We start from the raw sequence: 12,510 nt of genomic DNA, 5'->3' as shown, positions 1-12,510 counted from the left end.
CATTCCAACCTCTCTACCATATGTGAGTCTGTTCTCATGCTTGCCATACCTCTTCAGACAGTGTTTAATGCCTTTTAATATGTCTTGTAAGTTTCTCTTGATGGCCAAATGTAATGTACTAGATAAAAGGAACTGCTATAAACAGGCCTTTAGTGATATGATGAGAAGGTATTGGGGAGGGGGAGAGTTCTAAATCCTATGGGTAAGTCTCAGTCTTTCACTGAGCCTGTGCCTCTGGACTGTTAACTTCAAAAGTATGTCTCAGTTTTTTCCTCCTTTAAGTTGGGCAGGATGGCTAAAATGGGCTGGAGTTGGGTATTTCCCTTTCCCAGGCAGGTTAGGCTCTGGTATTAGGCCATTCTTGCATTGCTATAAAGAAATATCTGAGACTGGGTAATTTATAATGAAAAGAGGTTTAACTGGCTCATGGTTCTGCAGGCTTTACAGGAAGCACGGTGCTCGTATCAGCTCAGCTTCTGGTGAAACCTTGGGGAGCTTTCAATTATGGTGGAAGGTGAAGTGGGAGCAGGCACTTCACATGAAAAGCAGGAGCAAGTTAGGTTGAGCAGGAGGGTGCCATACACTTTTAAACAGCCAGATCTCACCAGAACTCATTACTGGGAAGATAGCATCAAGCCATGAGGGATCCACCCCTGTGACCCAAACACCTCCCACCAGGCCCCACCTCCAGCATTGGGGATTGCAATTCAACACGCAATTTGAGCAGAGACAGATCCAAACTGTATCAGCTCTGAAAGCATACCTTATTGAGAAGAACAGACTGCTCTGGCATATTTCCAAAATGTTCCTTTTCCCTTCTTCCTGCAGGATGCATGAGATCTTTGATATTCACTGCAGGAACCTGGTCAAGCTACTGGTGGTAAAACTCACAAAAGTGTGGAGGCCCCTAGATGACTGGCTTCCCTGGAGTTTTAACTCAGGCCTGTCCACAGTGAACATCCACTAGTTCATCAGTTACACATTGGGTTTCCCTAGCTCAGCACTGGTTCCCATGGGAGTTTGTGCCTGTGGGTTTCTGCTCTGGCAAGCTGCAGTTCTCTGCATTTGCCTATTAGTCTCTCCAATTTTGGGGGCAGTGACTTGACCTGTGACCCCACCTTTATGACAGATCCAAGAAGAGTTGTTGACTTTTCAGTTTGGTCAGGGTTTTACTTATTAGGACCAAGTGATGACTTCAACTTTCTAACATGCCAGACCGGACAGAAGCCAGGTTTTCTAATCCTAAACACCCACGTCACATGGGAAGGGGGGCAATCAGGAATGGAGGAGAGACAACTAACTTTTTATGAGCACCTACTGTGTGCCAGGCACTATTATTGCACAAAGTTTCAGTTAATCACCACTATGATTATGAGCCCATTTCACAGTTGAGAAAGCCAAGGCTTAGTGAGATAGAGGTTTGAGTGGCATTGTCAAGATCTCACAACTGATGAAAGCAAAGGGGTGGGATTTTAATTTGGATCCACTGGGTTCCAAAGCCCACCCTCTCAGTCCATCCAGATCAGGCTGTCTCCCTGCACAAGTGTGAGCTGTTATTAGCCAGTCGACCAGTATTTGCTGAACACTTGCAACAGGCTCTGCCCTCTGCTGGAAAATGGAACACAGATGTTGTATGAGACATAAAGCTTCCAGCCCAGCTGGGGAAAGAAGATGCGACAATATGAAACAGATAATGAAGGATAGGGAACACCTGATGAGCTGAGAGGAGTGGGGAGACCAACCCAAGCAGAGGAAATGGCACAAGCAAAGGCTCAGAGGTGGGAGTGAACACAATACATGCAAAAGAGAGGAGAGAAATGAAGTAGGGTGGTCCTGGAGGAGGCTGTAGGGACTGCTACTCTTCCAGGGGGCTTTGCACTGTGACAACCTGGAGAAATCACTCTGAACAGGCAAGAACAGGCAAGAAACCAAGAAACTTCACTGTGCACCTAAGTAGCCTTGCAGGGAAGTCAGAGGGTCTGGGTGAATGTGGGCATGGGGAGGATGCGGTCAGTCAGAAAGAGCCTTACATAGAACAGGTTCCCGCTCCTCTGCTATTTCAGGATGGCCAGGACAAACTAACTCCTACACTTCATGGGCTAATGACTGACATTCCGTGATAACACCAATACGAGAGCTTTTATTCCTGCTAAGATGCACACTGCCCTGGCAGAGAGCGCTGCTTTATGGTGGTGTTAGTCTTACACGTGCTAGTACTAGTATGGTTACTGAGTAGAGAATTTCCAGAGAGGTTTTCAGGGAGGGTGGGAGAGGGAGGCAGACACAACCTGAAAGGAAGGTGATTGCCCAGATGTTGCCTCCTTTCACGCTGCTATGATCTGAATACTGGTGTCCCCCCAAATTCCTATGATGAAACCTAACTCCTGATGCAAGAGTATTAAGGGGTAGGGTCTTTATGATACTGATTAAGTCATGAGGGTGGAATCATGAGGGATCCACCCTCATGAATGGGATTAGTGCCCTTATAAAAGAGTGCTATGGCAGCTGGGCATGGTGGCTCACACTTGTAATCCCAGCACTTTGGGAGGCCGAGGCAGGCGGATCACCTGAGGTTGGGAATTCAAGACCAGCCTGATCAACATGGAGAAACACTGTCCCTACTAAAAATACAAAATTGCCAGGGGTGGCGGCACATGCCTGTAATCCCAGCTACTTGGGAGGCTGAGACAGGAGAATTGCTTGAACCCAGGAGGCGGAAGTTGCAGTGAGCAGAGATCGCGCCACTGCACTCCAGCCTGGGCAACAAGAGCGAAACTCCATCTCAAAAAAAAAAAAAGAGTGCTATGGCTTGAATGGGTCCCCTCTGAAATTCACGTGTTGAAACTTAATGGCCAACATGATGGTATGAGGAGTTGGGGCCTTTAAAATGTGATTAGGCCATGAGAGCTCCTCCCTCGTGGATGGGATTAAGACTCTGATAAAAGAGACTTCACACAGTATTCAGCTCTCTTGCCCTTCTGCCTTTGGCCAAGTGAGGACATAGCATCCCTCGTCTCCAGAGAACACAGCTTCAAGGAGCCATCTTGGATCAGACAGCAGCCCTCACTAGACAAGAGAACCTGCTGGTGTCCTGATCTTGGACTTCCCAGTCTTGCAAATTGTGAGAAATAAATTTCCATTCTTTATAAATTACCCAGCCTTGGTATTTTGTTAAAGCAGCACAAATAGACTAAGACATGCTGAGCCAAGATTATCCAAACCCAGTGCTCTCCTGTGACAGGAAGCCCAGGAAGCACTGTGGCCTGGGCTCTGACCCCTGACCCCACTTGCAGTCACTTCCAAAAGAGGGGTGTCTGTGCAGTGGTTTCTGGACCCCCGAGACAGTTGAGTTGGGCTGCTTTCCCAACTTAGATGTACTTTCTAAAGCTGCAAGGCCCCTGAAGGTGGCAGCCCATGTACACTCAGGCTTGGCCACCCACAGTACTAACCCATTTCCCTCATCTCTCCCTTTTCTCTTGCCTCTGAGGCCATCTGTTCTAGATCTTTCTCCATCTCTGTCAAAACTTCTTCCTGTGTCCAGTTCTCTCCTTGCAAAACAAACTCCTCCACTGTTCCTATGTTCCCGTTTCCTGGAGGGGCATTACTGTACTGCAGCCCCTCACAGGCCCCAACCCACTGAAAGGGCTTCCCTTCTTGTGGGTAATGGCTGCCCCAGGGCCTGCCCCTTATCTTAGCTCCCCAGTCCCAGTTCCTAGGCAGCCAGGAAGGCCATTACCTGAGACAGGTGTCTCAAGCACCTTCCTCCTCTTCCTCTGTCCTGGCAGAGTAACTGTCTTGTTCAGCTCCCACACAGTCAAGCTCTACTCTGAAGCACCAATCTCATAGGGCTACTTCCTGCTCAAAACCTTTGCGTGGCTTCCGATAACACTACAAACCAAATCTCTAACACCCTGGGGTTGTTGTCAAGGTCTTTCATGACCTGGCCGAATCCCACCTTCTAGCCTCAACTTTGATTCTACTTCCAATCTACCTCTCCCCCAACAGAGTTCCACCCTTTCCTGATTTTCTTTTTCCTGCCTCTGAGCCCTGATGCAGGCTGTGGACTCAGCTTAACACATCTGTTCCTCAATTTCTCTTTTTCACAAATATTTTCCATCGTCCAAGGCCCAAAGTAGGCCTGGGTGGATTTCCCTGAGTGTCATTGGTTTTGATGACCCAGAGTACATGCTTACATTCTAACATTTAGGACAGTTCGAACGACTTGTATTTCTGGTTACGTATGCATGAGCCTGTCTCTCCCACTGGTTCAATGCCAAGAACCCTGTCTTCAAGCCTGTCATACTGTCTTCCTTCAGAAGCCATCCAACACATATTTAATTGGTTGCAAAGTCTTTGAAATGTTCAATAACACAGAGAAAGCTCATAATAAAATGTCTAAGTGAAAAAAAGAGGCTAAGAATACACCACTATGATTCAAGATCTCTTTTTTTTTTTAAAAGAAATTCACCACTGAAGTTTTACAATAAAGTTCTTGGAGTTAAATTATCTCATGATGTATTTTTTTCCTGGCCCAACTCCAGTGTTGGAGGCTGAAAAGGGGAATGCTGAAAACAGAAAGAAATAAACTGTGGTTATTTTAGCCAAAACCTCTATGAGTAATAACCAATGTGAGATAAGAAGAACGAATCAACATCTTACAGGAGTTCTCCAAGAGCAAAGTGTTGCAGGAAACGATGGGTTTTGTGGTATGAACTGCATGCTGCTCAAACTCCATAGCTAATTATAGCTGCTAGTATTTATGGTGTGCTTACTACACACAGGCTTTTTCCCATAAATGTCCCCATTTCATCCAGGAGACAAAGTTGTGGAGCGCGTCCCATGTGCCAGGCAACACGGTCCCAAGCCCCTATGAGTAGTCACCGATTGATTTGCTCATCACTCCTCCCAGTAGCTGTGTTGCAGAGTTCCCATGTTGCAGATGAGGAAGGTGAAGCAGAGAAATTAAGTAACATGTCTGATGTCACAAGGTGACAGAGAATTAAAACCCAGAACTGCCAGCCTTTCTAAAGTTTAAGCTCTCAAAAGAAGTTTGCATTAACAAGAGTGCAAGATTACCACGATGCCATCAGTACTTCCTCACTGCTGAAATATCAAGAGGCTGCCTTCTCGACACCAATCCCTCTTTTAATAATAATCACTCCTTACTTTTTATGGACTGAAACTGCACAACATGATGAAACCCTGTCTCTACAGAAAATACAAAAATTAGCCAGGCACAGCGGCGTGTACCTGTAGTCCCAGCAACTTGGGGAGGATCGCTTGAGCCCAGGAGGTTGAGGCTGCAGTGAGCTGTGATCACACTACTGCACTCCAGAGCCTGATAGAGTGAAACTGTGAAAACAAACAACAAACAAACAAACAAACAAAAAAACCTGCTGGACTAGCTCAGGTAGGATTGCTTCTTGCACCGAACAAGTCGCCCACTCTAAGGCATGTGCTTTTAGGTTAAGTAGTTGAAGTTGACACATCTGTCCCTGGGAAGGGAGCCCATGTCATGGGCGAATGTAGTGAACCCTTGTGCTAATTGGCATTGGTGGTTATCACCACTGGACTATGGGGACGTTTTAAACTCAGGAAAGGAGAAATTCTAGATGAGTCCTCCTGGGCAGTGGAGATCCATGTGCATGGGTGTCAGCGTCACCCACAATGCCTTTGAGTTCTGCTCTTAAGTTTGACCCTTTCACCAGCTGACCCATTATCCTAGAAAGAGATTTGACCTGGATTTAAATCAAAATGTAAATCCAGCACTTTGGGAGGCCAGTTTGAGACCAGCCTGGACAACACAGAGACCCCATCTCTACAAAAAATAAAAAAATTACCCAGGCACAGTGGCACACACCTGTCATCCCAGCTACTTGGGCGGCTAAGGCAGGAGGATCGCTTGAGCCCAGGGAGTTGCAGCTGCGGCTGCAGTGAGCTATGATTGCGCCACTGCACTGTAGCCTGGGCAACAGAACAAGACTCTGTCTCTATAAATAAATAAATAAATAAAGCAAGCCAGGGGAATAGGCAGGGAATGAAGAGGGGCTACCTGGGAAACAAGGGGCAAATGGCTCAGATCGTGAGTGCTGGGCAGCTCACTTCCTGTATGGGCATTTGTCACTGTCTCATGGTTCCTATTCTGGAGATGGGGCCAAGTGGCCTTCTTTTTAAAGCAGCCAGCAGAAAGACGCCATCACCTGAATCTGTCATTGTCACCATCTTCAAAGCCCATCAATGAAAAAGTAGCTAGTGTCCTCCTGGCCAGGTGGCTCATTTCAGCCATAAACGGGCAGGCTGCAGCTCAGCAGCTGTGCTAGCCTCCTTTCCATCTTGAGTCTCGGCCCTTCATCCCATACATCCCCTGCCCCCATGCCTCTTCTGCTGGTCCCCTCTCTCTCCACACACATCGGGCCTCTGAGGGTCCCCAGTGAGGCCAAGTGGTGACCAAGACATCTCTTGTTCCCTTTGCGCAGCAGAGAGGAGGACTGGGGATGCAGGAGATGGTTGTTCACATAGTGCTTGTTCAAAATGGTGGCTACCCCGCCCTCTGGGTCACATGCTTGCCGGAGGATTAGACTTCCCATCCTACTGGAGGCTGGCCTGGCCATGTGACCTGTTTCAGCCAATGAGATGTGAAGGGAAGTGACACCTGCCTTCTCTGAGTGGAACCTTGGGGAACAGTCATGGATTCTGCTTTCTCTTCCCGCCTGAACGTCCCAGATGGGTGCTGCCCCTTCAGCCTGCATTGCAATATACACAAGTTGTTGCAAAGAGCCTCAGATGGCATGTCACCTGAGTGAGAAATACAATTGTCCCTTGGTATCTGTTGGGGGTTGGTTTCAAGACCCCCCCACCCCCTCCGAAACCGAAATCTGAGGATGCTCAAGTCCTTGATATGAAATGGCATAGTATCTGCCTATAACGTATGCACGTCCTCCTGTATACTTTAAATGAGGGGTCCCCAACTCCTGGGCCAGGGAACTGGTAGGAACCGGGGCGCACAGCAGGGGGTAAGCATTGGGAGGGCGAGCTTCACCACTGGAGCTCTGCCTCCTGCCAGATCAGTGGCAGCATTAGATTCTCATAGGAGCAAGAACCCTATTGTGAACTGTGCACGGAAGGGATCCCGGTTGCAGGCTCCTTATGAGAATCTAATGCCTGATGATCTGAAGTGGAACAGTTTCACCCAGAAACCATCCCCCATCCCATCCGTGGAAAAATACAGTGCATATACACCATGGAATACTAAGCAGCCATTAAAATGAATGAGATCATGTTCTTTGCAGGGACATGGATGAAGCTGGTGCCGAAAAGGTTGGGGAGCTCTGCTTTAAATCATTTCTAGGTTACTTCTAATACCTAATACAATGTAAATGCTATATACACAGTTGTTATACTATATTTAAATTTACATTATTTTTTATTGTTGTGTTGTTATTTTTCATCTTTTTTTCTTTGAATATTTTTGATCCATGTTTGATTAAATCCGTGGATGTGGAAACCACAGGTTGGAGGGCCAGCTGCACACTCATTTTACTTTGTGTACACACCCATGTGTGTGCAAGCAACTGGGGTTAGGGTTGTTTGTTACCACAGCAAGACTAGCCCAAGCTGACTGCTTCAGGGAGTTTCAAGGAAACACTTAACAAGAAACTAGAGGACAATCCAGGCACATGGAAACGGAAGTGGTCAGAGCGAGTGTTTCTTCTTCAAACAGAGCAGAGTCACAGATCAAGCTGGCTACCCCTTTTGGGGTATCCCCACGTCTCTTTCCCTTGCCTCAGCTCTGTGTGGGGAACCCCAACAAAAGGCCCCAGTTCCAGGCCTGGGCCTTTCCCTTGACCACTTCCCCCTCAGATCACCCCCTACTGCAGTCACCGTGGCCACAGTGTCTAAAGTCCTAAGCAGTGTAGACACACGAACCCTTTCCAGTGCCCTGTGATGGCAGCACCATCATTATCCCCATCTTACAGGCAAGGCAACTGAGGCCTGGAGAGGTAAAGTAACTTGCACAAGGTCACACAGGCAGGAGAAAACAGCGGGATTCAAAAAGCTGTGTGGCTTCCATGGTCTGTCTCAACTGCTGTGTCAAGGAGGAGGGCATCAAACAGGAAGAGAGCAAAGAGGCAGGAGTGGCACATTAACTCGGCAAAGAAACAAGTTACCTGCTGCTTTCTTAATGTTGTCTGGGTGCATGCTAGCGGCTGACCTCAGGGGAGTGAGGTTTGGAGAGCAATGGAGTAATACAAGGACACGGCAGGCCAGGCGGGGTGGCTCACGCCTGTAATCCCAGCACTTTGGGAGGCTCAGGCAGGCAGATCACCTGAGGTCAGGAGTTCGAGACCAGCCTGGCCAACATGGTGAAACCTGGTTTCTACTAAATACACAAAAATTAGCTGGACCTGATGGCACATGCCTGTAGTCCCAGCTACTCAGGAGGCTGAGGCTGGAGACTTGCTTGAACTCGGGAGGCAGAGGTTGCAGTAAGCCAAGATCATACCACACCACTGCACTCCGGCCTGGGCGATAGAGCAAGACTCCATCTCAGAAAAAAAAAAAAAAAGTAAAAAAGGAAACAGCAAAACCACACACACACAAACTTATGGATGACACCTGTGTATTTACAGTGAATGCACATGAACGATGATGGAAGTGTTAGGTTACAAGAAAGATTTTTGGTTTTCATCATATTTTCAGCAAATTGAGCACTGAATTTTTAAAAGTTTAAAAATGGAAAGTGAGATTCGGCCACACGGCCCTGGGAGGAAGAAACAACCCATAGAAGTAGGCTGGCCGTCTCTGTCTCTGAGTGACCCAATTTGTCCCTTAGGCTTGAAAAAATTCTTCGCTTGACCAAACTTTAGTGAGCCTCCTGAACCTTCTCCTAGGCCCATCTGTGCCTTCTAAAATCCAGTTTTAGCAAGAATCCTGCTTCACTGGTTTAGAAAAACACCTCCCCCTTGATATCTGATCACTGTCGATATCTGATCAGTTTCCTCGTCCTCCACCATCCCCCGGGTGCTGTCTGATCACCCTGCCTGCCTTCAGCAAGAATCCTGTTGGGTCAGTTTCGCCAGAATCCTCCCTGCCCCTGATGTTTCCCCTTAGTGATTTTCCATCCACTGCCTGCCACCCTGCTCCCTGGCTATAACCCTCACTCGCCCATGCTGTATTTGGAGTTGAGCCCAGTTCTATACCGAGGTCTCTTTGTCTTTATTGCAATAGTTTTGAGCAAATCCTGTTTTTACTGCTTTAACGACCATCCAGCTCTGGTTTTTCATTGGTGCCTAATGGAAAATGAGACATGAAACCAGATACAATGTCCTGGTTTCCAGGGGTGTCACTGGGTTGGAGAGACAGCAGAGTGGTGACCCTGGAGGCTGGGCGGGGAGGTGGGGAAGGAGTATGGCGCAAAGGACGTGGGCAGAACTTTCAGACAGTCTGCTGGTCCAGCCTGATGTGCCTTTCCTCCAAGAAGCCTTCCTGGCCACCCTGGCCGTGAACAGCACTCCCTCCTCAGGCTCCTAGAGCACTGGCTGATAAGCTCAGCTCATCATAACCTCCAACCTCAGCTACTTTCCCAATGTTGCTGTGGAAATTCAAGAGCACAGCTGGCTCTTGGGTTTCCGAAAGTTGTAGGTAACTGGCAGGTGGCAGCCGAGTCTCTGAAAGCCTGGCTGCTCTTAGTAAGAGACAGGTCTGCACCCTCCTGGTCTCTATTATCTACTAATAGATAGGCGATGGTCCTCTCTATCTCCCGGGAGACCATAAGCACAGCCAGGGGCTATGTGACCCCAGGGGCACCTGCTAAGAAGGCCTGGCCCTGGCCAAATGAGAAGAGACTCAGGTTCTTGGAGAACAGTGGATGCCCCAAACAGCCCTACCTCTTCTGCTGTCATCAGAGGGTGCTGTATACTTGGTCTGGGAAAACCATAACACTCTCTTCCTTCTTTGAGAACCTCACACTTTCTTCCCCGCTGGACTTCACAAGACGGAGAGGTCAATCAAGTTTGCTATATAAATGATTTGCCCCAACCCTACACTCGCTATCCTTACTACCCATGGATCAGGCTTCTAGCAGTTCAAAACCCAGGTGCTGTTCTTTTTCCAGGGCACATGGCTGGACCCAGTTTCCCTTGCAGTTAGGTGTGATCTTGTGACCAAGTTCTAGCCAATGGAATGTGGCACAGGTGACACACCCACTCCTAGGCCTTGGCAGGAAGACGGGACCACAAGCCTTCTCCATGCTCTTCCCCCCTTCCAGCCTACTGGCTTGGAGTCAGTCCTAGGAAACTGGAGGCTGCATGCTGAAGGTGGCAGAGCCTCTTCTTCCATTGGGGTCTCTGTTCCTTCCCCACTGGGCAGGAATCTTGCCTGTGAGTGGAAGACCAGCTTCTGGGTTTAAGCCATTATGCTGGTTCTTGCAGTAGCTAGCTAATTATCCATGTTCACACGTTCCCCATAGCACACCTCTCCATCTGCCAGTCATCCTGGATGGTTACTTGCTTATCATCCCCTCCCTCCATCTGAAGTGAGCTCTGAGAGGCAGTGAACAGTGCCTGGCACAGAGTGGGCACTCCATAACTCTCTGCTGAACACATGAATGTGTGGGTTGTGTTTTGTTTTTGTTGTTGTTGTTGAGACGGAGTCTCATTCTGTCGCCAGGCTGGAGTGCAGTGGTGCAATCTCAGCTCACTGCAACGTCCGCCTCCCAGGTTCAAGTAATTCTGCCTCAGCCTCCCAAGTAGCTGGAACTACAGGTGCATGCCACCACACCCAGCTAATTTTTGTATTTTTAGTGGAGACAGGGTTTCACCATGTTGGCCAGGTCAATCTCTTGACTTTGTGATCCGCCTGCCTCGGCCTCCCGAAGTGCTGGGATTACAGGCTTGAGCCACTGTGCCCAGCGAGTTGTGTTTTATCCATTCTGTGGGGCTCTGGGTCTCTGTGGAAAGACCTCCTTATAGTAGGAAAGGTAACCTGCTTCTGCATTCCCTTCCTAGTCTACTTCTAGGGCTAGAAGATTAACCTTCAATTGAACTAATATACTCACCTTCAGGACCCAGCCTGAGGCTTCTTCCTCTTTGACACCCTCCTGAATCCTTCCCACAGTGACCTGTATCCTCCGTGTCCCCAGCCAGAGGTCCCTTTGCAGTAATGCAAATGCAGTAATGCTATACTGCACAGCAAGTGATGTCTGTTTCCCATACCATTGTGTCCCCACCCTCCAACCAGACTTGGAGGCCCCTGAGGCCAGGAACTCTGTTTTCTTCATCTTTGCATCTTCCCAGTGCCAGGCACACATGTTTCTTGAGAAACAAACACTTGAGAATATTTAATGAATCTTAACTGTTGTCACTCTGCTGCTAGCTGAGGGTAAAAGGCTTCCATTTACAAGAGATGGATCCATTTACAAGAGATGTAAACCAGTGCTTGGAATATTCTATAGATTCTTCTAACAGGCTGTTTGGATCTGAATGCCTGGCATGTATACACATAGCCATTGAAACTGCTTTTGCAAAAATTATGACGAGGAAATGATGACAATGAAAGAGATCTGACTCAACCAATTCCATCTTGCCATTAACCTCCAAACTGCCCTTGTTCATTCCTGGGCATAGGCCGAACTAACTCTGGGAGGAATTTAGTTTATTGTTTAGCTTTGAAACAAAGATGGTAACAGCCTCTCCCTGAAACAAACCTCCTCCTTGCCTGGAGACCAGGCCGCCTTTGCAAAACTAACAAATTAGCCACAAGATTAGAAATTATGGCTCAGGGCCGGGCACGGTGGCTCACACCTGTAATCCCAGCACTTACGGAGGCTGAGGCAGGCGGATCACCTGAGGTGGGGGGTTCGAGACCAGCCTGACCAACATGCAGAAACTCCGTCTCTACTAAAAATACAAAAATTAGCCGGGTGTGGTGGCACATGCCTATAATCCCAGCTACTCAGGAGGCTGAGGCAGGAGAATCGCTTGAACCCGGGAGGCGGAGGTTGCAGTGAGCCAAGATCACGCCATTGTACTCCAACCTGGGCAACAAGAGCGAAACTCCATCTCAAAAAAGGAAAAGAAAAGAATAAAAGAAATTATGGCTCAGGAGTCACGTAGCCAGAGGCCACAAGATCACTAATGTCCCCAATTGCTCCTGTAGATAATGTTACTATTATAAAACCTAAGATTGGTGTTTGAGGTCTGCATTCTTTCTTATGGATCAGCTGGTGCCAGCCACCCAGACCAGTAAACTGGCTCATTTGGTCTTGTGGCCCTCACCCAGGAACTGACTCAGTGCAAGAAGACAGATTCAACTCCCTGTGATTCCATCCCTGACCCAACCAATCAGCATTTCCCCTCCATACCCCTCCTACCCGCCAAACTGTCTTTAAAAAACCCTAGCCTCCGAATTTTCAGGGAGGCTGATTTGAGTAATAATAAAACTCCGTCTCCTGTTTAGTTGGCTTTATGTACATCAAACTCTTTCTCTGTTGCAATTCCCGTCTTGATAAAT

The 12,510-nt window shown here is 48.0% G+C and overlaps 1 protein-coding gene across 4 annotated transcripts in view; it reads right to left on the bottom strand.

The window, feature by feature from the left end:
• RIN3 (Ras and Rab interactor 3) overlaps nt 1-12,510 on the bottom strand; it is a 175,491-nt gene that overhangs the window by 98,107 nt on the left and 64,874 nt on the right. The gene's annotated exons all lie outside the window — the stretch shown is intronic.

The sequence above is a fragment of the Pan troglodytes genome, chromosome 15, assembly GCF_028858775.2.
Source record: "Pan troglodytes isolate AG18354 chromosome 15, NHGRI_mPanTro3-v2.0_pri, whole genome shotgun sequence".
NCBI lineage: Eukaryota > Metazoa > Chordata > Mammalia > Primates > Hominidae > Pan > Pan troglodytes.
The sequence above is the reverse complement of the archived record's forward strand: the minus strand, read 5'-3'. Positions and strand labels throughout refer to the sequence as shown.